Below are 23751 nucleotides of genomic sequence, written 5' to 3' on the forward strand. Positions count from 1 at the left end.
TTTTTGTTTTGGGTTAAAACCTTTGACAAAAATGGTGCACATTTTTCTAGGACATGTAAGGTCATTGGATTAATCCTTATGGTATTTGCATTTGGGAATTTAAATGCTATAAAATATTTTAAATGCTCAAATAATCATAAACTAAAATGTTTGCTGCTGGATATATTCTAAGCAGTGGCCATGATTAATTTTATGATTTATGGTAATGCCCTGGCATTTTTAATAAAGCCCTGAAGTTACAGAAATAATAAATAAATAAATAAACATAAAAGGGGAGAAAGAACAGGGACTTACCTGGCGCAGCCCACCAGCCCACCCGGCTCGGTCCAGTCCACTGGCTCATGCCAGTCGTCCTCCTCCTCTCGCCAGGAGGACGAGGAGCGCATGGCCGGCGCCCGCGGCCACACGCCGGCCACCTCCTGCTTCCGCCGACGCCCTGGAGGCGTCTACGAGTGCCACGCCGACCCCCACGTCTCCCTCTCTTTCTTCTCACTCTCCCCGTGGCCTCTCCCTCTCTCTGGCTCTCTCCCCATCTCCCTGCCGAGCGCAGCCGTCACCGCCGACAAGGTCCACCGAATCCACCGCCGTCCATTCGTTGCATCGTCATGCCAGGAAGCTCCGCCATCGTTGACTACATCAAGTAGGCCGAGCCCCGAGCGCTCACTCGCCCCGGAGACGCTGCACCGAGCTCGTCCTCAACTCCGGCCACCGGAGATCCCCTTCGCTGTCCCCACCGCATCAGCTCATCGCTGCCCTTTCCGATTGCCTCGACGAGACCCCCGTGAGCTCAGCCACCTCCCCACCCTCTTCGTTCTCTCTCTCGATCCCCGTAGCGACCACACATAGCTCACCCGCACGCACCGCCGCGGAGCACGTCACCGACGAGGCTCCGGCCACCCAATGGCCGCGCCACCCTGTCCACTAGTCCTACCGCACCTCTAGGAGCTCAACGCACCAATCCACGCGCCTCCCCGTGCCCCCTAGCGACTAGCCCGACCTCACCCGAGCTCCAGCCGCCGCCAAACTCGTCGCCGGCGACGTTTCTGGCCACCCCAGCTCCACCCACTGCCACCACTCGACGCGGCTTCCTCCCCGCATCACGTAGATAGTCTCCGCCGCCCTTTTGGTCGCCGGAGTGCAAATCCCGCACTGCTCCGCCGCGTCTGGCCTCGCCGGCGGCTAGACGCCGACGAGTTGACCATGTTTGACCCTGTGTGGGCCCAGGTTGACCCCCCTGAGTCTACGACAGGTGGGGCCGGTCTGCTAATTAGTTTAGGATTAGTTTTAACTAATTTTAATTAGTTTAGTCACTGACATGTGGGCCCAGGCCCCGCTGACAGCTAATTAGTGTTAATTTAATTCTGTTCATTAGCTGAGTCACTAACAGACACGGCCCACCAGTCATGTTTGACCTAGCCGACCCAGTTGACCCGCTGACGTCACACCTACGTCATGCTGACGCATTAATTCAATTACTGGATTTATTCTTTAATAGGAAATTCCAGAAAATAGCCAAAACTTCTAAAAATCATAGAAAATCAACCATAGCTCCAAATGCAAAGATTTATATATGAAAAATCATCAGAAAAATTCAATCTATCCATCTGTAATGGTCTCATGCATGACAAAACAAGTTAACCTTGCTGTTTAAGCAGAATAAGATAATAGACTAATAAGGCTATGTTTAATGAGCTAACATTTGAATCTTTGATTCAAATGAGTTCATCCCCTTCTGTTTTAGCTTGCATTAGGCCAAGACAATTTCATCTTGCCATGTCATAGCGTGCATCATATTGTTGCATATTGCCAAGTGTTGATTATGTCCGGTGTGTCTTTCGTGGTAGGTTCTGCCTCTGAGGATAACCCTTGAGTATCCGTCTGAAGGGCAGTACCCTACTAACAGTACAACAGGCAAGAAACCTATTGATCATTCCGATACGAACCCATGTTCTTGCTTCTTCTCTTGTTTACTGCATTAAGACAACGCGATTCAAACTGTTGTGTGCTACGGTAGTTGAACCCTTATCCTCTGCATGACCTGTCATTGCCACAGTAACTAGATGAAACCCACTAGCATGTGTAGGAGTTGATTGAGCCATGTATGTGATTCCTACCTTGCTATGCCTGCTATGCTTAGAGTTGTGTCAGGTCTGGTTCATCTTGGTGATGGGCTAGAGTGAAATGATTATGTCGGTAATGTGAGGGATGTGTTGAACATGTTTTGGTAAAGGTATCGATGAGAGGCCATGTAGGAGTACATGGTGGGTTGTTTCATTGAGGCCGTCCATAAGAACTGAGATCTGTATGTGTGATTTAAGATGCAGTTACTACCGTACATTGGGCCCGAAACCAATGGACCCTCTCGGCTTCTTAATCACCCTAGTACTCTGTCTAGGAGTTGCAAATAGTTTCTGGTGTTTGTAGGTTATGTGTTGGCGGTCGTGCGTAGCGCTGACCCTAGGGGTGGGCTATGTTGCGGTAGATACACCATGGCACGGTGTACCGAGTCATCCGTTTGGTGTCTCGGGAACCCTGTTCACATTGTTCGGGGCCGTATGTGGAAACCTCGGCCGGACTCCCTGCGGATGGAACCTGGATAGGCGATACACCTGGACTAGAGACTTGAGTGTTTGGGTAGGCCATGGCCGACACCCTCATTGGGCTTCCGCTTGAAGGTTGCCGAGTACATGTCATGTAAACGGCGGTAAGTGGTGAAAGCGTGTATGAAGAAGTACACCCCTGCAGGGTATAAACTATTCGAATAGCCACGTCCGCGGTAAAGGACTACTTGGTTGCCTATACAGTTCATAGAAAAGTTAATGGTTACTACTAAAAGACTCAAGATAAGTGTGAGTACCGTGGATGGCCCTCTCGTAGGATGATGATGGAGGATCCCCGGTGGAGTACTGTGTTGGTGAGTAGTGGACTCATGTGCGAAAACTATTTTACTAGTGGAGTTCCGTAGGATAGCCTAGCCAAGAGTCAAAGCTGGCTTGCTGCAATAACCCCACCACCTTCTTGAGAATGAGCATGTATAGTAGGTTCTGTTGTAAGACTTGCTGAGTACCTTTGTACTCATGTTTGCTTAATTACTATTTTCAGACGACAACACAGCCCCCTTCGATGGGTTCTATGTAGACCTTGATGTCGACGAGTGACTAGCAACCCAGGTGGTGATCCTGGCCATGGAGTGCCCTATGTAGATAGAGAGGCTTCGAGAAGCCTTCTTTCTTTCTAGTGTCTGTACTCAGACTAGTTGCTTCCGCTTGTGCTTGTATGATTGTATGACTTGAGTGTCGGGTCATGTGACCCCTACCTGTATGAAATTGTTATGTATGGCTCTCTGGAGCCTTTAAATAAAGTACTTGAGTTGTAGAGTTTTGTTGTGATGCCATGTTGTATGTACTCATATCGGGCATATTGTGTGTATGATTGAAATGCTTGGTATGAGTGGGATCCGACAATCTAGTTATTTATCCTTGGCAGCCTTTCTTCTGGGAAATGTAGTCTAGTGTTCCTCGAGCCATAGTAGTCCGCTACAGCCCGGTTCACCGGAGTCCTGCTAGCCCAGCACTACTGCTCAGGACACTTGACTGGCCGACATGTGTTTCACTTCGTTCCTATGTCTGTCCCTTCAGGGAAATGTCACGCGGTGACATCCGGAGTCCTGCCTAGCCTGCTACAGCCCGGGTTCCCCGGAGTCCTGTTAGCCAAGTGCTACAGCCCGGATTCACTCGCTGATGACCGACATGCTCGATGTGATTCATGTATGCCTGTCTCCATAGGTCTGTGCCGCTTTGGGTTCACGACTAGCCATGTCGGCCCAGGTTCTCTGTCATATGGATGCTAGCGACACTATCATATACGTGAGCCAAAAGGCGCAAACGGTCCCGGGCCATGGTAAGGCGACACCCGTGGGATACCGTGCGTGAGGCCGCAATGTGATATGAGGTGTTACCGGCTAGATCAATGTGACTTGGAATCGGGGTCCTGACAACTTACGTCTTACCTTCGACAACCTCAGGGCGTATGACATCAAGCTCATCCCGGAAAAGTGTGTCTTCGTCATCCCCACTGGAAAACTGCTGGGCTTCATCGTCTCCAATAGGGGAACCGAAGCAAACCCAGCCAAAATCCGAGCTTTGTCACAATTGGCTAAGACAACAAACCTTAAACAAGTTCAAAAACTTGCAGGTTGCGTGGCAGCTCTAAGCCGCTTTATCTCCAGATTAGGAGAAAAGGCACTGCCGCTCTATCGCCTTCTATGGCGGACCGACCACTTCGAGTGGACGGACGCGGCAACAGTCGGACTGGAAGAAATAAAAACCCTTCTTGCGAGCAATCCAATCCTGGCCGCACCAAACGCCGGCGAACCGATGTTATTATACATATCGACAACACATCAGGTGGTGAGCGCCGTACTCGTCATTGAACGAGAACAGGGCGAACATAAATTCCCGCTTCAGAAGCCAGTATACTATGTGTCTACTGTCCTTACACCATGCAAATCCCGGTACCCTCATTATCAAAAAATAGCATACGCGATCTTCATGGCATCCTGAAAGCTCCGTCACTACTTCCAAGAGTGTTCGATCACGATGGCCTCCGAAGTACCACTCAACGACATTATAAACAACCACGATGCTACGGGCCGGATTGCCAAATGGGCCATTGAACTCTTGCCATTCGACATCACATACAAACCATGTCGAGCTATCAAATCCCAAGTTCTGGCCGACTTCATCGCCGAATGGACAGAGGCCGAGCTCCCTAGAGAGTACGGCACATACTCCAATTGGGTCATGCACTTCGACGGCTCCAAAATGCTGGCAGGGTTAGGAGCGGGTGTCGTTTTAACGTCCCCCACCGGAGACATCGTCCAGTATGTTCTACGAATACTATACACAGACTCCAATAACGCAGCCGAATATGAGGCCTTATTGCATGGTCTCTGGATGGCTGTCTCCATGGGCATACAACGCCTAGAAGTGCGCGGGGACTCAAACCTTGCAATATCTCAAATAAATGGATATTTTGACGCTAAAGATCCGAAGATGGCAGCGTATCGCAACGCATTCATAAAAATGTTGGCCCGGTTCGAGGGGCTCGAGTTCCATCATGTGGCTCGAGAAAGTAATCAAGCGGCCGATGTTCTTGCTCGTATTGGCGCTAAGCACGACCCCGTCCCACCTAATACCTTCCTGGAAAGGCTCTTCAAGCCATCCGTGGTGTGGCAGGGGGAAATGACAACACTAGTCCGGACCCAAACATAACCCCAGATCCCAGAAACATCGACATAACACCATCAGCTCATCTCATCATGGCAGTCATTGCCCCATGGAACGAACCCTTCCTAGCCTACCTTAATAGGAAGGAGCTTCCTGAGGACCAGGATGAGGTCCGCTGCATTGTCTGGCGTTCGAAGGCCTACAAGGTTCATGATGGAGAACTCTACAATAAAAGCGCCACTGGAGTCCTTCAACAATGTATATCCGAGGAAGAGGGGTGGCAGCTCTTGGCTGAAATTCATGCCGGACTCGGCGGCACCACGCCCCAGCTCGGGCCCTTGTTAGCAAGGTCTTTCGTACAGGGTTTTATTGGCCGATGGCCCGAGCGAATGCACATGACCTTGTCCAACATTGCGTCGGAAGCCAAATCTTTGCCAATCAAAGCCATATGCCCCCACTGCCCTACAAACAATCCCCATCACTTGGCTTTCGCGGTCTGGGGACTCGACATGGTTGGACCCCTTAAAGGGGGAAGCCATAAGAAAAAATATCTACTGGTTATGGTGGACAAATTCACTAAGTGGATAGAGGCTAAACCACTCAAAACGGCTGAGTCCGTCCTGGTGATAGACTTCATATGCCGGGACCCCGATTCTAAGTCACACCGATCTAGCATGTAACACCTCATATCACTTTGCGTCCTCACGCACGGTATTCCCACGGGTGTCGCCTTACCATGGCCCGGGACCGTTTGCGCCTTTTGGCTCACGTATATGATAGTATCGCTAGCATCCATATGACAGAGAACCCGGGCCGACATGGCTAGTCGTGAACCCAAAGCGGCACTAACCTATGGGGACAGGCATACATGATTCACATCGAGCATGTCGGTCAGCAGCGTGTGAATCCAGGCTATAGCACTGGGCCAACAGGACTCCGGGAACCCGGGCTATAGCAGGCTAGGCAGGACTCCGGATGTCACCGCATGACATTTCCCCGAAGGGACAGACACAGGAATAAAGTGAAACACATGCCGGCCAGTCAAGTGTCCTAAGCAGTAGTGCTGGGCTAGCAAGACTCCGGTGAACCAGGCTGTAGCGGACTACTATGGCTCAAGGAAGCACTAGACTACATTTCCCCGTAAGAGAGGCTGCCAAGGATAAACAACTAGATTGTCGGATCCCACACATAGCAATACACGTCACACATACGCATAACATGCAAGTATGTGCTGTACAACATGGCATCACAACATAACGCAAACTCAAATAGATAAAGGCCCAGAAGAGCCACATAGCATTAAATACAAATAGGGGTCACATGACCCATCATTCAGAGCATACAAGCAACGAAAGCATTACATGTCTGAGTACAAACAACTACAAAAGAAAAAAAAGGCTCAGAAGCCTGACTATCTACAAGTCCCTCCCAAGGGAACAAGATCGTAGCTGAGGTAACAAGCTACTCATGGAAGTCCAAGCGGTACTACTAGTGAGACAGATGTCTCACCTGCAAAACATAAATAAAGCAAACGTGAGTACAAAGGTACTCAGCAAGGCTTACATCAGATCCTATCATACATGCATTTGTATCAAGAAGGTAATGTGGGGTTTGGTTGCAGCAAGCCAGCTTTGACTCAGTGGCTATCCTGCTCTACGACTACGAGAAACTTCTTTGCGGTGAGGCAGCGCACACGAGTCCACTAATCACCACATCAATACACTACTATGGATTCATCCCCGTCTCCTTACGAGAAGGCCATCCATAGCACTCACACTTGTCTCGAGCATTTTAGAGTGTCCACTTTAAGTTGTCTATGTACCACGTAAGCATCCAAGAAGTCCATAACCGAGGACACGGCTATTCGAATAGATCATGATAACCCTGCAGGGGTGTACTTCTTCACACACACTCTCACCACTTATCACCATATACACATCATGTATCTCGGCAACCTTCAAGCGGAAGCCTGGCGAGGGTGTTAGCCACGACCTGACTAACCACACAAGACTTTAGTCTAGATTTATCGCCTATTCAGGTTCCATCCGCAAGGAGATCCGGCTGGGGTTTCTCTCACGGCCCCAAACGATGTGTACAGGGTTCCCGAGCCCACCATCCGGGTGCCACTCGGTACACCGGGACACGTGTGCCTAGTCTGTGCCAAGTCCACCCTGCCGGGTGCCACTCGGTCAAAAAATAGCACTACCTATAAACACCAGAAACTATTTGCAACTCCTGGACAGAGATCAAGGCGGTTAATAAGTTGAGAGAGCTTGGAGCGCCCGGAGCCCAATGTGTGGTAGTAGCTAGTCGTTGGAAAACTTACACAGAACTCAGTTCTTAAGGACGGTCCCAATGAGACAACCCACCATGTACTCCTACATGGCCTCTCACCGCTACGTTTACCAAATCGTGTTCACACGCTTAACTCTCAGCACTGGATCATATCGTAACACTCCAATTCATTCCCGATGAATCAGACCTGACATACTCTAAGCAATCGCAGGCAAAGCATGGTAGGAACACAACATGGCTCAATCAACTCCTACACATGCTAGTGGGTTTTAACTATTTACTGTGGCAATGACAGGTCATGCAAAGGAATGGGTTCAACTACCGCAGCATAAAGTAGTAGTTGAATCATTGTTGTCCTAATGCAATAAATGAGAGCATGAGCAAGAGAGTAGGATTGTATCGAAATGAACAAGGGGTTTGCTTGCCTGGTAGATAAACAGGGGGCACTGCTCCTCAGACAGGTACTCTTGAACACTCTCCGGAGCAGGACCTGTCGAGAAGGAACGGTGTCGAAACTCAAACACAAGCATATGCAACATTATGATGCATGAACATGGCATGAGTATGTGATGTTGTTTGAGTTAATGCATCTAGAATTTATTTGGTTGAAGTCCATTTGAACCAAGGGTTTAATTGCAACTCCAAATTAAGCTCTTAAATATGCCATTTATGTGTTTTCATATATACAGCATGTATAGGTTGGTTTGTCATGCATGAAAATGGTACAGATTGATAGATTGGATTTTTCTGATCATTTTTCATATATAACTTATTTCAATCTGAGCTACGGTTGAATTTCTATGAATTTTTGAAGTTTATAATATTTTCTAGAAATTCCTGATTTATTTTAAAACCAGAAAAAGATATATTTCGTCAGCATGACAGCAGCATTGCGTCAGCAGGTCAAAGGCGGCTGACCAGGTCAAACCTGACGTGTGGGGTCCACACGTCAGTGTCACAGGTTAAACAGGGGGTTATTTCTAATTTAACAAAAAGATTTAAGGCACCAGAGCCCACTGTCAGCCCGCCGGAGTTTGGCCGGCGGCGACTATTCTGTGCAGCGGAGGGGCTCGGGATCGCTTCCCTGGGGCCCAAACGAGCAGCCGAGGGTAACTACGGGGAGCTGGAGCTCACCCGCATCTAGCGCGACATGTGGTGGCAGCGGGGACGGTCGGAGCTCGCCAAAATGGAGCTCGCGGCAGTGGCCGGAGTTCGGCCATCGATGGAGTCGACGCTACGGTGGTCAGGAGAGAGAGGTAATCAGTGCTATGGCCTCCTGGGAGCACGCTGAGCATGACTATGTGCTCGATTGGGTCAGGCGAGGTTGCTAGCTGCGGCATCAACGAACGCGGCAGCGGTGAGCTCATGGTTGCAGCGGGGGGTTGCAGATAGGGCCGAATTTGGTCGCAAGAGGAGAGGGGAAAGATGGTGTGGCTCACAGGGAGTCGGACGAGGTGCTCGGAGGGCTCGGGGACGGCTTGGTGACGGCGAATCGACATCGGCGGTGACCAGATGCAGAGGACGAGGACGACGGCGTAGTTGGCGTTGCAGCGCGTCCGGGGCCTCGTGGCTCATTGAGGAGGTCGGGGAGGTTGATACGGAGGTCGCAGGCACAGCGAGGGGTCGAGAGAGAGGCAATGGTCGCGGCAACGTCGAGCGGCGGCGGCGGCTGCGTTCTGTGCATGCGAGGGAGAGAGACAGGGGAGAGGATGGGGACGAGAGAGAGCGAGAGAGAGATGGGGGGGGGTAGCCTGGCGACGCCAGAGGCGTCCAGGCCGCCGAGAGGGTGAGGCAGGCAGGCAGGAGGTGGCCGGCGTGTGCTCGCGCGCGGCGGCCACGCGCGCGCGTCCTCCTGGCGGGAGGTGGACGACTGGCACTGGCCAGTCGGCTGGGCCGGCCTGTTGGGCCACTGGGCCAGGCCGGCTGCACAGTGCCAGGCCACGGTAACCCAGGTAAGCAATTTTCCATATTCGTTTCTTTTCTATTTTCTGACATTTGTTTCTGATTTAGTAAAATACTAAATCATTTTATTTTCTTCTGACAATTTTTGCAGGGGCCTAAGGGATTATTCCAAAGCCCCTCACCAAAATTCAGAATTATTGGACAATATTATATATATATATAAATATTTATCCAATGCAAATAATTACTGGATTAATTCCAAATGTCCAAAATAAATATTTATGAGTTCCTAAAAATATTGGTTTGATTTTTATCTCTGTCCAATATTTTCAGAGAGCAACATGAGCATTTTCTTGGACCCTTTTGGAGCAATTTTTACTTGGGTCATTTTCAGAAATGATTCTGAGGGTCTCACAAATCCCCATTTCAATTTTTAAATGGAGTTTAAACATGATGCACACATGAAGGCTAGCCTAGGTCATACCAGAACTAGGGATGTGACAACTCACCCCCACTCGGAAGAATCTCGTCCCGAGATTCAGGAGTTGGCGGAAAGAAAGCGGTGTACTCAAGTCGAAGACGATCTTCACGCTCCCAGGTAGCTTCTCTCTCTCGAAATGATGAGACCACCGAACCTTGAGAAACTTGATGTTATGACGTCGAGTGACACGCTCGGCTTGATCCAGAATGCGGACGGGGTACTCTCAATAAGTGAGGTTATCTTGGAGATCAAGCGTTTCATGGTCCACCCCGCGGAGGGGATCTGAGAAGCAATGCCTGAGTTGAGAGACGTGGAAGACATCATGTACTCGAGAAAGATGTGGGGGTAGTTCCAACTAGTAAGCAACCTCTCCTTGTTTAGCGAGAATGAGAAAGGGACCAATGTAACGAGGAGCCAACTTGCCCTTGATACCGAATCGATGGGTACCCTTCAACGGGTAACCCGAAGGTAAGCTTTGTCGCCAACTTCATAAGCCACTTCCTTATGACTACGGTCATACTGACTCTTTTGATGAGATTGGGCTGTTTTCAAATTCTCACGAATGATGCAAACTTGCTCTTCTGCCTCCTGGATCATATCCGGTCCAAAGAACTGTCTTTCAATGGTTTCTGACCAGTTCAAAGGTGTTCGACATCTTCATCCATACATAACCTCAAAAGGAGCTTTCTTGAGGCTGGATTGGTAGCTATTGTTATAAGCAAACTCGGCGAAGGGAAGACACTTCTCCCAATCCATACCGAACGAGATAACACAAGCTCTAAGCATGCCTTCGAGAATTTGGTTGACCCTTTCCACCTGACCACTTGATTGAGGGTGGAAAGCGGTACTGAAGGAAAGATGGGTGCCCATGGCAGTTTGGAAACTCTCCCAGAAATGAGAAGTGAAAAGACTACCACAGTCTAAATTGATCTCTAGTGGAACACCATGAAGTGACACTATTCGAGAAATATATAAGTTAGCGAGCTGACTAGCGGTGATACTCTCTCGAACAGGTAGGAAGTGAGCCACTTTGGAAAGACGATCAATGACTACGAAGATAGCATTATTCCCTTTCTTGGTCCTGGGAAAGCCGGTGATGAAGTACATACCAACTTTATCCCATTTCCACTCAGTAATAGCTAAAGGTTGAAGGGTGCCAGCAGGCCTTTGATGTTCTGCCTTAACGCGACGACAAATGTCGCAGTTAGCAATAAACTGAGCAATTTCTCTCTTCATCCTAGTCCAACAGAACCTCTGGCGTAGGTCCTGATACATCTTAGTACTACTGGGGTGAATTGTTAGAGGAGATTCATGTGCCTCCTTAAGGATTAATTGTCGAAGATGTTGATTCTTGGGAACCACCAAGCGACTCTCAAAGAAAACAACACCACGATCATCTATAGAGAAACTACCACCAACTCCCTTGTTAATGTTTCTCTTGATCCGTGGAATTCCCGTATCCTGCTTCTGAGCAGAGATGATCTGATCCACAAGAGTAGGTTTCACCACCAAGGTAGAAAGGAATCCGTGAGGAGCGATGTGAAGGTTTAGCTTACAGAATTCCTCATGGAGAAGTGGTTGGCCCTGTTGCAACATGAGATTGTTGCAATATGACTTACGACTTAGTGCATCAGCCATGACATTTCCCTTGCCTGGGGTGTAGGTAATTCCTAAGTCGTAATCTGAGATCAACTCCAACCAATGTCTTTGCCTAAGGTTCAAATCTGGTTGTGTGAAGATATACTTGAGACTCTGGTGATCGGTGTAAATCTCGCAACGCTTACCAAGAAGGTAATGTCGCCAGGTCTTAAGTGCATAGACTATGGCTGCAAGCTCTAGATCATGTGTAGGATAATTCTCCTCATGTGGATGCAACTCTCGAGATGCATAGGCAATCACATGGCGATCTTGCATAAGAATGCAACCTAGTCCCTGTCGTGAGGCATCACAATTGATAACAAAGTCCTTAGTGAAATCCAGTGGCACAAGTATGGGAGCAGAAGTCAGGCGTCTTTTCAGTTCCTGAAAACTATGCTCACACTGTGGGGTCCACTCAAACTTTTTATCTTTCTTGAGAAGTTCCGTGAGAGGTTTGGCCACTTTGGAGAAGTTCTCCATGAAGCGGCGACAATAACTGGCTAGACCAAGGAAACTCCACACTTGCTTAACCATTTCAGGCGGAGTCCAATCAAGAACGGCCTGAACTCTCTCAGGATTGACAGCAATGCCCTTACCAGATATCACGTGGCCTAGGTAGGTCACTTCTGGCAACCAAAATTCGCACTTGGAGAACTTGGCATAAAGGTGGTGCTCTCTGAGTTTCTCTAAAACAAGTCAAAGATGTTCAGCATGCTCTTCCTCGTTCTTCGAGTAAATAAGAATATCATAGAGGTAAACCACGACGAACTTATCTAAGTACTCCATGAAAATCGAGTTCATCAAGCGAGAGAATGTAGCTGGAGCATTGGTTAGACCAAAGGACATGACGCTGTACTCGTACTGACCATAACGAGTGACAAAAGCCGTCTTAGGAATGTACGCATTTCTGATCTTGATTTGGCGGTAGCCTAAACTCAAATCCATCTTGGAAAAGACTGAGGATCCAACGAGCTGATCATACAGATCGTTGATCCTGGGGAGCGGATACTTGTTCTTTATCATGACCAAATTAACGGGACGATAATCTACAACCATTCGGTCCATACCATCCTTCTTCTTGACGAAGAGAACGGGGCAAGCCCAGGGAGAAGAACTAGGACGGATGAAACCCTTTTGCAAGGATTCATCGAGTTGTTTCTTAAGCTCAGCTAGTTCTAAGGGTGCCATCTTGTAAGGTCTCCTAGAGATTGGAGCAGTTCCTGGGATAAGATCTATGACAAACTCTACATCTCTGTCAGGTGGAATACCTGGCAGTTCCTCTGGAAAGACATCCGGAAAGTCACGGACTACCAGAATATCTTCAAGGTCTGGAAGAGGGTTGGCATTAAGGGAATAGAGCTGACACTTTGCAACTCTAGTGGAGACGGTGACTATCTTGCCAGATGGGTGTGTAAGCTGGATAGACCTTGTGTAACAATCAATCTTGGCATGATGAGCTTTCATCCAGTCCATACCCAAGATGATGTTAATATCCGTAGACTTGAGGGCTATAAGTGATGCAAGGAATACAAGTTTGTCAACAAGAATTTCATTACCATGGCTTATTCTGGTAGTTTTCCATCTAGACCCTGGAGTTTGGATTTCAAGTGGATTTGGCATATCACAAAATGACATGTCATGCAAACGAGCATAGCCTTCGGATATGAAGGAGTGAGATGCTCCAGTATCGAACAGAATTGAAGCTGGATGACAATTGACAAGGAGTGTACCAAGAACTACATCCGGATCATCATGAGCGTCTTTAGCTGAGATGTGATGCACACATCCACGTTTAGCGGGAGCTGACTTGACACTAATCATCTTGCGTGATGGCTTACCACGCCAACAGACTTCTCAGGTTGGGTGGAGCATAATTGGTTTGAGAGCAGTCACGTGCATAGCGCCCTCGCTCTCCGCATGTGAAGCAAGTCCCTGAAGTAGGACGTGGACCCGCATTGACAGGCGGTCTACCAATAGGTCTGGGTGGAGCATACTGCTGAATTGGGTGAGGTGCCAAACAAGATGGCCTCGGTGTATAACCGGGTGGAAGAGCGGAGTTCAGAACCCAAATCCGGCGCTTCTGTGAAGTAGCTCGTTGAGTGCTAATGATCCAACTAATCAACCCTAGAGCCACTGACTAGTGGGCTCCATGCCTTAACTAACCCCAGAATTATTTTCTGTTTAGTTTAGATTAAGACGGCCGGCCCCACACATGAGTTGACCATGCCACGTCAACGTTGACCTGGCCCCACAAGTCAGCCTCTATTCTTGCCCCGTTACACTAACACACGGGTCCCACTGGTCAGGTTTGACCAGGGGCAGCCCAGTTGACCTGCTGACCGCAGGCTTATGTCATGCTGACGCAATAAGCTATTTCTTGATTAAATCTAATTCAGGAAATTCCAGAAAATAACCAAAACTTCAAAAATTCATAGTAAATCAACCATAACTCCAAATGAAATAAATTATATATGAAAAATTATCAGAAAAATTCAAGGAATCCATCTGTACTAGTTTCATGCATGTCAGAACACTTTAACCTTGTTGTTTAGGTGAAACAAGTTAATGCATTAATATGACTTCAAAAAATGGGTTTGCATTTGAATCTTTGGTTCAAATGGACTCATTTCAATATGTTCTAGCTTGCATTAGCCCAAAACACATTCATATTGCCATGTCATAGCATGCATCATATTTTTGCATATCGTCATGTGTTGATTGTGTTCTTTCTCAGTTGTCAATGTTTGTCCCCCCTCAGTAGACGTTGATCGAGCGATGAATTTGATGACACCGATGAAGAGCTATACTATCTTCAGAGGTGCCAGGCAAGCAAAACCTCCTTGTTCATTCCGATACAATCCCACTCTCTCGCTCCTGCTCTCTTTTACTGCATTAGGACAACAGCGATTCAACTGTTACATGTTGCGGTAGTTGAACCCCTTTCCTCTGCATGACCTGTCATTGCCACAGTAAATAGATGAAACCCACTAGCATGAGTAGGAGTTGTTTGAGCCATGATGTGCCTACTCATTCATGCTTGTTTGTCATGCCTCCTACTGCTTAGAGTTGAGTCAGGTCCGATTCATCGGGGATGAATTGGAATGTGGTGAATATGGCCTACTGTGTGTGAGCTAAGTGTGTGAACACGATTTGGTAAAGGTAGCGGTGAGAGGCCATGTAGGAGTACATGGTGGGTTGTCTCATTGTAGCCGTCCACAGGAACTGAGTTCTGTGTTTGTGATCCATGATCAGTTACTACGACACATTGGGCTCCGGGCGCTCCAAGCTCTCTCGACTTATTAATCAACTCGATCTCTGTCCAGGAGTTGCAACTAGTTTCTGGTGTTTGTAGGTAGTGTTAGTAGTCTACCAAGTGGCACCCGGTACAGGTGGGCTTGGGACAGACTAGGCACAGTGGCATGGTGTACCAAGTGGCACCCGGATGGTGGGCTTGGGAACCCTGTGCACATCGTTTGGGGCCGTGAGCGACACCCCGGCCGGATCTCCTTGCGGATGGAACCCGAATAGGCGATAAACCTGGACTAGAGACTTGTTGGTTAGTCAGGTCATGGCCGACACCCTTGCCCGGCTTCCACTTGAAGGTTGCCGAGGTACATGACGTGTACAAGGCGGTAAGTGGCGAGAGCGTGTGTGAAGAAGTACACCCCTGCAGGGTTATCATCATCTATTCGAATAGACGGATTCCTCGGATATGGAAACTTGGACCCCTTGCATAGTTCATAGACAAGTGAAAGTGGATACTCTAAAACTCGCAAGATAAGCGTGAGTTCTATGGATGGCGTTCTCGCAGGGAGATGGGAGCGGATCCATAGTGGTGTATTGGTATGGTGAATTTGTGGACTCGTGTGCGCCACCTCAAAAGAGTTACTTGCAGTCGTAGTTTAGGTTAGCCACTGAGTCAAAGCTGACTTGCTGCAGTTAAACTCCACCACCCCCTTTGTTGATACCGATGCATATGTAGTTAGTTTTGATGTATGTCTTGCTGGGTACATTTGTACTCACGCTTGCTTATTTTATGTTTTGTAGAGAGACTTCAGTCTCGCTAGTAGTTCCACGTGGACTTCGACGTTTAGCTTGTTACCTCAGCTATGATCTTGTACCCTTGGGAGGATCTTGTAGATAGTTAGGCTTCGGAGCCTTCTTCATTTGTAGTTGTCTGTACTCAGACAATTTAACCTTCCGCATGTGCTTGTTACTTGTATGCTCTGAATGTTGGGTCATGAGACCCATGTTTGTAATATCTCACTCCTCAGAGCCTAATGATTAAATACTTTGAGTCCTAGAGTCTTGTTGTGATGCCATGTTGTATTGCACATATTGAGCATATTGTGTGTATGATTGAAATGCTTATGGGGACATGCATACATGAATCAACATCGAGCATGTCGGTCAGCAGCGTGTGAATCCGGGCTGTAGCACTGGGCTAACAAGACTCCGGGAACCCGGGTTGTAGCAAGCTAGGCAGGACTCCGGATGTCACCGCGTGACATTTCCCCGAAGGGACATACACAGGAACGAAGTGAATCACATGCCGGCCAGTCAAGTGCTCCGGAGCAGTATTGCTGGGCTAGCAGGACTCCGGTGAACCGGGCTGTAGCGGACTACTATGGCTCATGGAAGCACAAGACTACATTTCCCCATAAGAGAGGCTACCAAGGATAAACAACTAGGTTGTCGGATCCCACACATACCAAGCATTTCAATCATACACACAATATGCTCAATATGTGCAATACAATATGGCATCACAACAAGACTCTACAACTCAAAGTATTTAATCATTAGGCTCCGAGGAGCGAGATATTAGAAACATGGGTCTCATGACCCAACATTCAGAGCATACAAGCAACAAGCACATGCGGAAGCTTAAATTGTCTGAGTACAGACAACTACAAATGAAGAAGGCTCAAAAGCCTGACTATCTACAAGACCCTCCCAAGGGTACAAGATCATAGCTGAGGTAAGAAGCTAAACGTCGAAGTCCACGTGGAACTACTAGCGAGACTGAAGTCTCTCTGCAAAACATAAATTAAGCAAACGTGAGTACAAATGAACTACGATTGCGAGCAACTCTTTTGAGGTGGCGCACACGAGTCCACATATTCACCATTCAATACACCACTATGGATCCGCTCCCGTCTCCCTACGAGAAGGCCATCCATAGCACTCACACTTATCTTGCGTGTTTTAGAGTATCCACTTTCACTTGTTTATGAACTGTTATAGGCAACCCAGAAGTCCTTTACCGCGGACACGGCTATTCGAATAGATCATTTATAACCCTGCAGGGGTGTACTTCTTCACACACGCTCTCGCCACTTACCACCATGTACACATCGTGTATCTTGGCAACCTTCAAGCGGAAGCCTGGTGAGGGAGTCGGCCACCACCTGACTAACCACACGAGTCTCTAGTCCAGGTTTATCGCCTATTCGGGTTCCATCCGCGAGGAGATCCGGCCGGAGTTTCGCTCACAGCCCCAAACGATGTGTGCAGGGTTCCCGAGACACCAAACGGGTGCCCGGTACACCGTGCCATCGTGTATCTACCACATCATAGCCCACCTCTAGGATCAACGCTATGCACGGACGCCAACACATATCCTACAAACACCAGAAACTAGTTGCAACTCCTGGACAAAGGACAAGGCAGTTAATAAGTCGAGAGGGTCCATTGGTTTCGGGCCCAATGCGTGGTAGTAGCTGGTCATGGATCACAAACACAGAACTCAGTTCCTAAGAACGGATTCAATGAGACAACCCACCATGTACTCCTACATGGCCTCTCACCGCTACCTTTACCAAATCGTGTTCACACACTTAGCTCACACACAGTAGGACATGTTCATCACTGTTCCAATTCATCCCCGATGAATCAGACCTGACACAACTCTAAGCAATAGTAGGCATGACAAACAAGCATGAATGAGTAGGCACATCAGGGCTCAAACAACTCCTACTGATGCTAGTGGGTTTCATCTATTTACTGTGGCAATGACAGGTCATGCAGAGGAAAGGGGTTCAACTACCGTAGCATGTAACAGTTGAATCGTTGTTATCCTAATGCAGTAAAAGAGAGCAGGAGCAAGAGAGTGGGATTGTATCGGAATGAAAAGGGGGGTTTTGCTTGCCTGGCACTTCTGAAGATAGTATAGTTCTTCATCGGTGTCATCAAACTCATCGTCGGAACCACGTGTATCGAGAGGGGACAAATACCGGCAAACAAAGAGGAACACAATCAATGCAATGCAACAATTATGATGCATGATAATGTCATGGCAATATGCTATTGATTGAGCTAATGCAACTAGCAATCATATTAAATGAAGTTGGTTTGAACCAAGGGTTCAAATTCAAACTCCATATGTGCTTATTTAAACGCCAATTATGCAAATTGCCCTGTACAGCAACCCTAGGTTGTTCAAACATGCATGCAAATGCCATAAACAGATTCCTTGAATTTTTCTGATAATTTTTCATATATAATTTATTTCATTTGGAGTTATAGATTATTTTCTATGATTTTTAGAAGTTTTAGCTATTTTCTAAAATAAATAAATCATTTCTGGTTTATTTAAAATCCCAGAAAAGCTTTACTGCGTCAGCATTGCGCAAGGGTGATGTCAGCCGGTCAACTGGTCGGCCAGGTCAAACCTGACCTGCGGGACCCATTGGTCAGTGACACATAGTCAGCTACAGAGGCTAACATGTGGGACCCGGTCAAAGCTGACGTGGCCAAGTCAAAGTTGACAAGCGGGGCCCACTGAAATTAGTGCTAATCTAACAGGAAGTTAAGCTAAATAGTTTAGGCACTGGGCCCACATGTAAGTGGGCCAGGAGGTCAATTAGTGAGTGATTAGTGCTAACTAAGTAGCCATGTCGACAGTCGCCGGAGTCTCACCGGCGATGACCTCGAACCGCGGCAGAGTTTGCTCGGAACTCACCAGAGGCGACGGATCGATGCGCCAGGGGCACCAGAGGATAGCCCATGCCCATGCGCATCTAGGGAGACCAACGGGAGGTGCGGGGGTGGCCGGAGTTCGCCGGAGTGGAACCCACGGCGGCTGCCGGAGTTCGGGGCTGGTGCGGGTTAGCGCTGCAGTGTGTTAACGAGTGAGGCGAAGGTCTAGCGGGGCACTACGCGATGCAGGGAGCAAGTTGGACTCGCCGGGGTGACCATTTGGTCGCCGGAGCTGCGCCGACGACGAGCTCAAGCGGCGGCGGCTACGGTCGTCAAGGGGGCGACGTCTACAGCTCGAAATCGAGGGGGAGGAAGGAGGGGATCCACGCAGGAGCTCACAGCGGTTCGTTCGGTGGCCTCAGCGAGCTCGGGGAAGCGTCGGAGCAGGTGCACGGTCGCCGGCGATCTCGGTGGCCCGAGTTTGAAGAAGACGGCGGTGAGGGCGTCCGGCGGTGTCCGATGTCGCTTGGCTTGGCGAGGAGGTCAAGAACGAGGTAGCGGAGCTACTGGGCATGTCGAGGGTTCGAGGGGGAGGCTCTGGGTGCAGCAACGGTGAGCGGCGGCGGCGGCTGCGTTCGGTGGGTGCGAGGGAGAGAGCCAGGGGAGAGGATGGGGATGAGAGAGAGAGAGTCGGGGGGTCGTGTGGCGTCCTCAGGGCGACGGGGAGATAGGCAGGGAGGCAGGAGGTGGACGGCGCGTGGCCGGCGCGCGGTGAGCACGCGCCCCTGCCTTCTGGCGCGAGGTAAGTGGTGACTGGCTGCTGTGGGTTGGCTGGGCCGGTCAAGTTGGGCCGGCTATAGGTAAGTGGGCCAGGTAGGTTCCTTTCTCCTCTCTCTTTTATTAATTGTTTCTGTTTTCTATTTTCTGCAATTGTTTTGTCTTTATTAAAAATGCCAGAGCATTTCCAAAAATCCTGAAAATATTTGTGGGCACTGTTGAAATTATTCCCAACAGCCCTCAACTAGTTTCAGAATTATTAGAGCATTTAAAATATTTATAGGATTTAAATGCCCCAATTCAATTACAATATGAGTTAATTCAAAAATCCAGAAATGACCTAGAAATATGTTTATCATTTTTGGCAGAGGTTTTTACCTTTATCAGAAATGATGAACATTACCAAAGGGCATTTTGGGATCATTGAGAATATTTCATTGTGATCCTAGTTGGATTTCATTTGGTGCTAGGGTTTGAACATCCCCATTTCAGAGTTTCATAAAACTTAAACATGATGACATGATGATCATGCAAGGTCAAGCAAAGGCTAAGTCTAGGGCTGTGACAACTCACCCCCACTAAACAAGAATCTTGTCCCGAGATTCAAGACGTGAGGTAAGCAGAAAGGAGGTCACAAACTATCACAGTCTTCTCGATCCAAGTTGCACCTCATAAGGTTGTTGATTCATTGCATACATTGATCTTGATATCCTCGCTTTTGAGATCTCCATCCATGTGATGACGACGGAAAGAAACTTTACTAGGATTGATCTTCTTGAAGATCGAGCTATACAAGATCAACTCGCGGAATGAGATGTTGGAACATCTCGAGTTGAGACACAAAACACATCGAGAGGGATGGAAGAACAAATGACGAGGTTTGATTTGTGGGCAACAATTCCACGCTTAGAAAGATGGTGGATGGTGTCAAGGTGGCGAGGAAATAATTGCCATGATCCCGTAACGGGGCACCTTGGGAAAGGTGACTCATTGGATTGTTCCCTTAAGTGGCAAAAAGAATTAGTTTTGATCCATAGATCATTGAAACTCTTCATACCAACTTAAAGCAATTTTCAATTGATCGTTTGAAAGAGATTGAAGAAATGGCATACTCGGACTAGGATGAATGATCTGGACTACCTTGTTGGAGACAACGCAATGGATGATTTGCTTATCATCGGAGACGGATGGGACCCATGGTAAGTCCACTTTTGAAGATGATCCTGGACAACTACTACTGAGGTGCAAGTTGGGAACAAAATGCAAATGCTGGGAATGATTGTGGTAACTGGGGAAAAACTCAACAATCGAAAGTGTTTCCAATGTTTCAATGGTTATAGAATCATCGAAGAAACTAAGAGCACAAGGATCCCTAAGGAACAACTTCTATAATAAGTCGCACGAAATCCTCATGGAAAGATGGGCAAAGATACTATAATGACATATCTTCCGGCTAGGTGTGTCGGCCAGAATATCAACCTTGTTGGGACCTACATCATAGATCCTGGAAAAGTTCCAACCATCATATCTGCCTGAGATTCAAATCTGGTTAGTAATAGGATATTTCAGACAACATGTCTGGAAAAGAAAGTTTGCAACACAAACCGACGAGATGGCGTTGCGAGATTCTCAGAAAATGAACTACAATAGTAAGCTCCAAAACATGAGCCGGTTTTGCTACAAACCTGTGAACACGCTGTCCCAGACAAGCATGACCACATAGTAGTCTTATAATAAAACACTACCGAGTCCAGATGGGAACCATCAACGAGGATAACGAAGTCTTTTCATAAGTCCAGATCCTAAGAAAGAACTTCTTCTCCTTGAACAAATCAATCAGTGGCTTGGTGTGCTAGGAACACATACAGAATGGAGGCGGCCAACCTATCAAACCATAGAGTACTTCGCACATATGCGTGACTAACTTGGGATGATTCCAGAGGAAACAAAACAAACCTTTCTCAAATTCATGGCGGCAAGTTACACCAAATGCACATGAATTTGAGGAAGTCACTTCTTCCATCCAAGCATATGCTTCATGAACGGAACATGAAGGCATTGTTTACAAAGTTTCCAACACTAGCTTAATGTTTAACACGAATCATGGGGGAGACAAAATGCTGCTGACGGGCTCAACAACAACTCATCGGAATTTCCATATCACTGGACTTCCACTATCATGTGAACATGGTGATAGCATTGGTCAGACCAAAAGATGTAATGGTGTATGCTCGAGCGATCATTCACGAGTAGGACAGCATTACGAACATCGTTGGTTCTGATTTGACTTGACGATAGCCCATACTCAAGTCAAGGTTTTGACAAGGCAATAGATCCAACAACTAATCACGAGGACCAATCGATGGAGATATCATTTTTCTTCAACACACACACACAAAAAGATATCCCTTAACACGAACTAAGTCAGACAAGTTTCTATCTTCCAACTCTCCAAGTTGTTGTTTAGCTCAACCAACTAGCTCAGGGATATCCAACACAGATTCTTGGAGAAGGGGTGATTTATAAGAAAATCCATTTAATCACGAACTCAACATACCGGTCAGGTGACAACCAGGTATTACTTCCGAGAAGATCTTCGGAAAGTCAAGAACCACCGATATGTTACTAAGCTCGAGAACAATCTTGCTTTTTCAGGGCAAGACGATATGATCAAATAAGCAAGGACAAACACAGTCCCATCTCTTGATCGAAGAGTGCACCAGGAAAATGGACTAGGTAGCACGATCAATCTTAGAATGATGATTCAATAACCAACATGCTAAGAATGAGAATATTGTCCATTAACTACCAAGAACGAGGTTGCTAGGAGTATCGATTTCACACATCACAGTTCACTTGTCGGCATTCCGGTTAAGGCAACACGGGACCTAGGAATGAATGATGATGGCGAGAGTATCACTACATCAAGAATTCATAAGAGAAGGTGCAATTTCTCATGACGTTCCTGAAATAAAAGTGGGTAATACTTCAGGGTAGAACAGAATCAAAGCTTGATTGTATTTGATCTGCGGAATACAACTGCTTTGACCCAATCCTAGAAATGGATGAGGTACTGGAGTTTGTTTCTCCTAGTTATTCTGAACTAGAATGACTTGACGGACCACAGGAATAATAAGCACCGAGAACACGGATGCACAATTACTCCTGACTATCAATTGATAGATGATGGTTGGAATACAAATGAAGAGGGACAACTCAAGGAAACATATATCTTTCTGAGTTATGGATACAGAGGTTAGAATGTTGAGCAAAGCTCAACATTTCTCCCGGATAACCCATGCAAAAAAGTAGAACTGGCAGATTCACAATGTAGAATGGAGAACTCATTAAGAGCACTCTGGTTGTGATCTTTTGATTCAAACAAATTTCTGCCAAGGATGGTTCATGGTATTTGGAAGAATGATATACCACGGACCTCGAAGTCTAACACAAAGATTACTAATATCCTAAAGGTACGAGCAACACTATCAACACAAGGTAAGTAGAGTGGATCTTGGGTCAAGAACCCAGGAGTAGAATACCTACTACTAAATGGCATCAGAATGCTTTCGAGAATGGTGGCCAGAATCATCACACTAGAACACCAAACATGGCTAGATGACTAGATGGTTTCATAAGGCACCTAGGGTCATAATAGTAGCTCCAACATATACGCCGAGGCAACGGAGTACCTGACAGACCGTGTAGTGTGCTTAATCTGGCCCAAAAGGACATCGGGAACAGAAAGAAACGATTTGCAAATGCATCAGACTATGTAGAGACATGCGATGACTCAGACAACATAACGGCTGTAAATGCGCAAAATGATTTGAGACATCATGCAAAATGGTGGCATAACCACTCAACAACACAATATCAAGGTTCCGGGATCAACTGTCAACACACCGAAATAGTAGGAACTGAACTAAGAATTGAATCCATCAATCCTATAAGTCTATGGATTAGTAACACGTCATCCTGATAGATAGATTAGAAGGCCTAGTTCTTAAACCCCGTAGAAGAGAAGAGGATGACTCAAATCAGAAGGCCATAACATAAAGGAGTAAAAAGAGCCTTACGTTCCCTTCCACAATCAATTCCCCTACATAACTAAAGCATTTCTAGACACAACTTCGACTGGTTTGGCTTGCTAATCCTACAGACAGTCAGGCTCTGATACCAAAGCTGTCAGGACCCCGATTCCAAGTCACATCAATCTAGACGGTAACACCTCATATCACTTTGCGGCCTCACGCACGGTATTCCCACGGGTGTCGCCTAACCATGGCCCGGGACCGTTTACGCCTTTTGGCTCACGTATATGATAGTGTCGCTAGCATCCATATGACAGAGATCCCGGGCCGACATGGCTAGTCGTGAACCCAAAGCGGCACCAACCTATGGGGATAGGCATACATGAATCACATCGAGCATATCGGTCAGCGGTGTGTGAATCCGGGCTGTAGCACTAGGCTAACAGGACTCCGGGAACCCGGGCTGTAGCAGGCT

This window comes from Triticum dicoccoides, chromosome 3A, assembly GCF_002162155.2.
Source record: "Triticum dicoccoides isolate Atlit2015 ecotype Zavitan chromosome 3A, WEW_v2.0, whole genome shotgun sequence".
NCBI lineage: Eukaryota > Viridiplantae > Streptophyta > Magnoliopsida > Poales > Poaceae > Triticum > Triticum dicoccoides.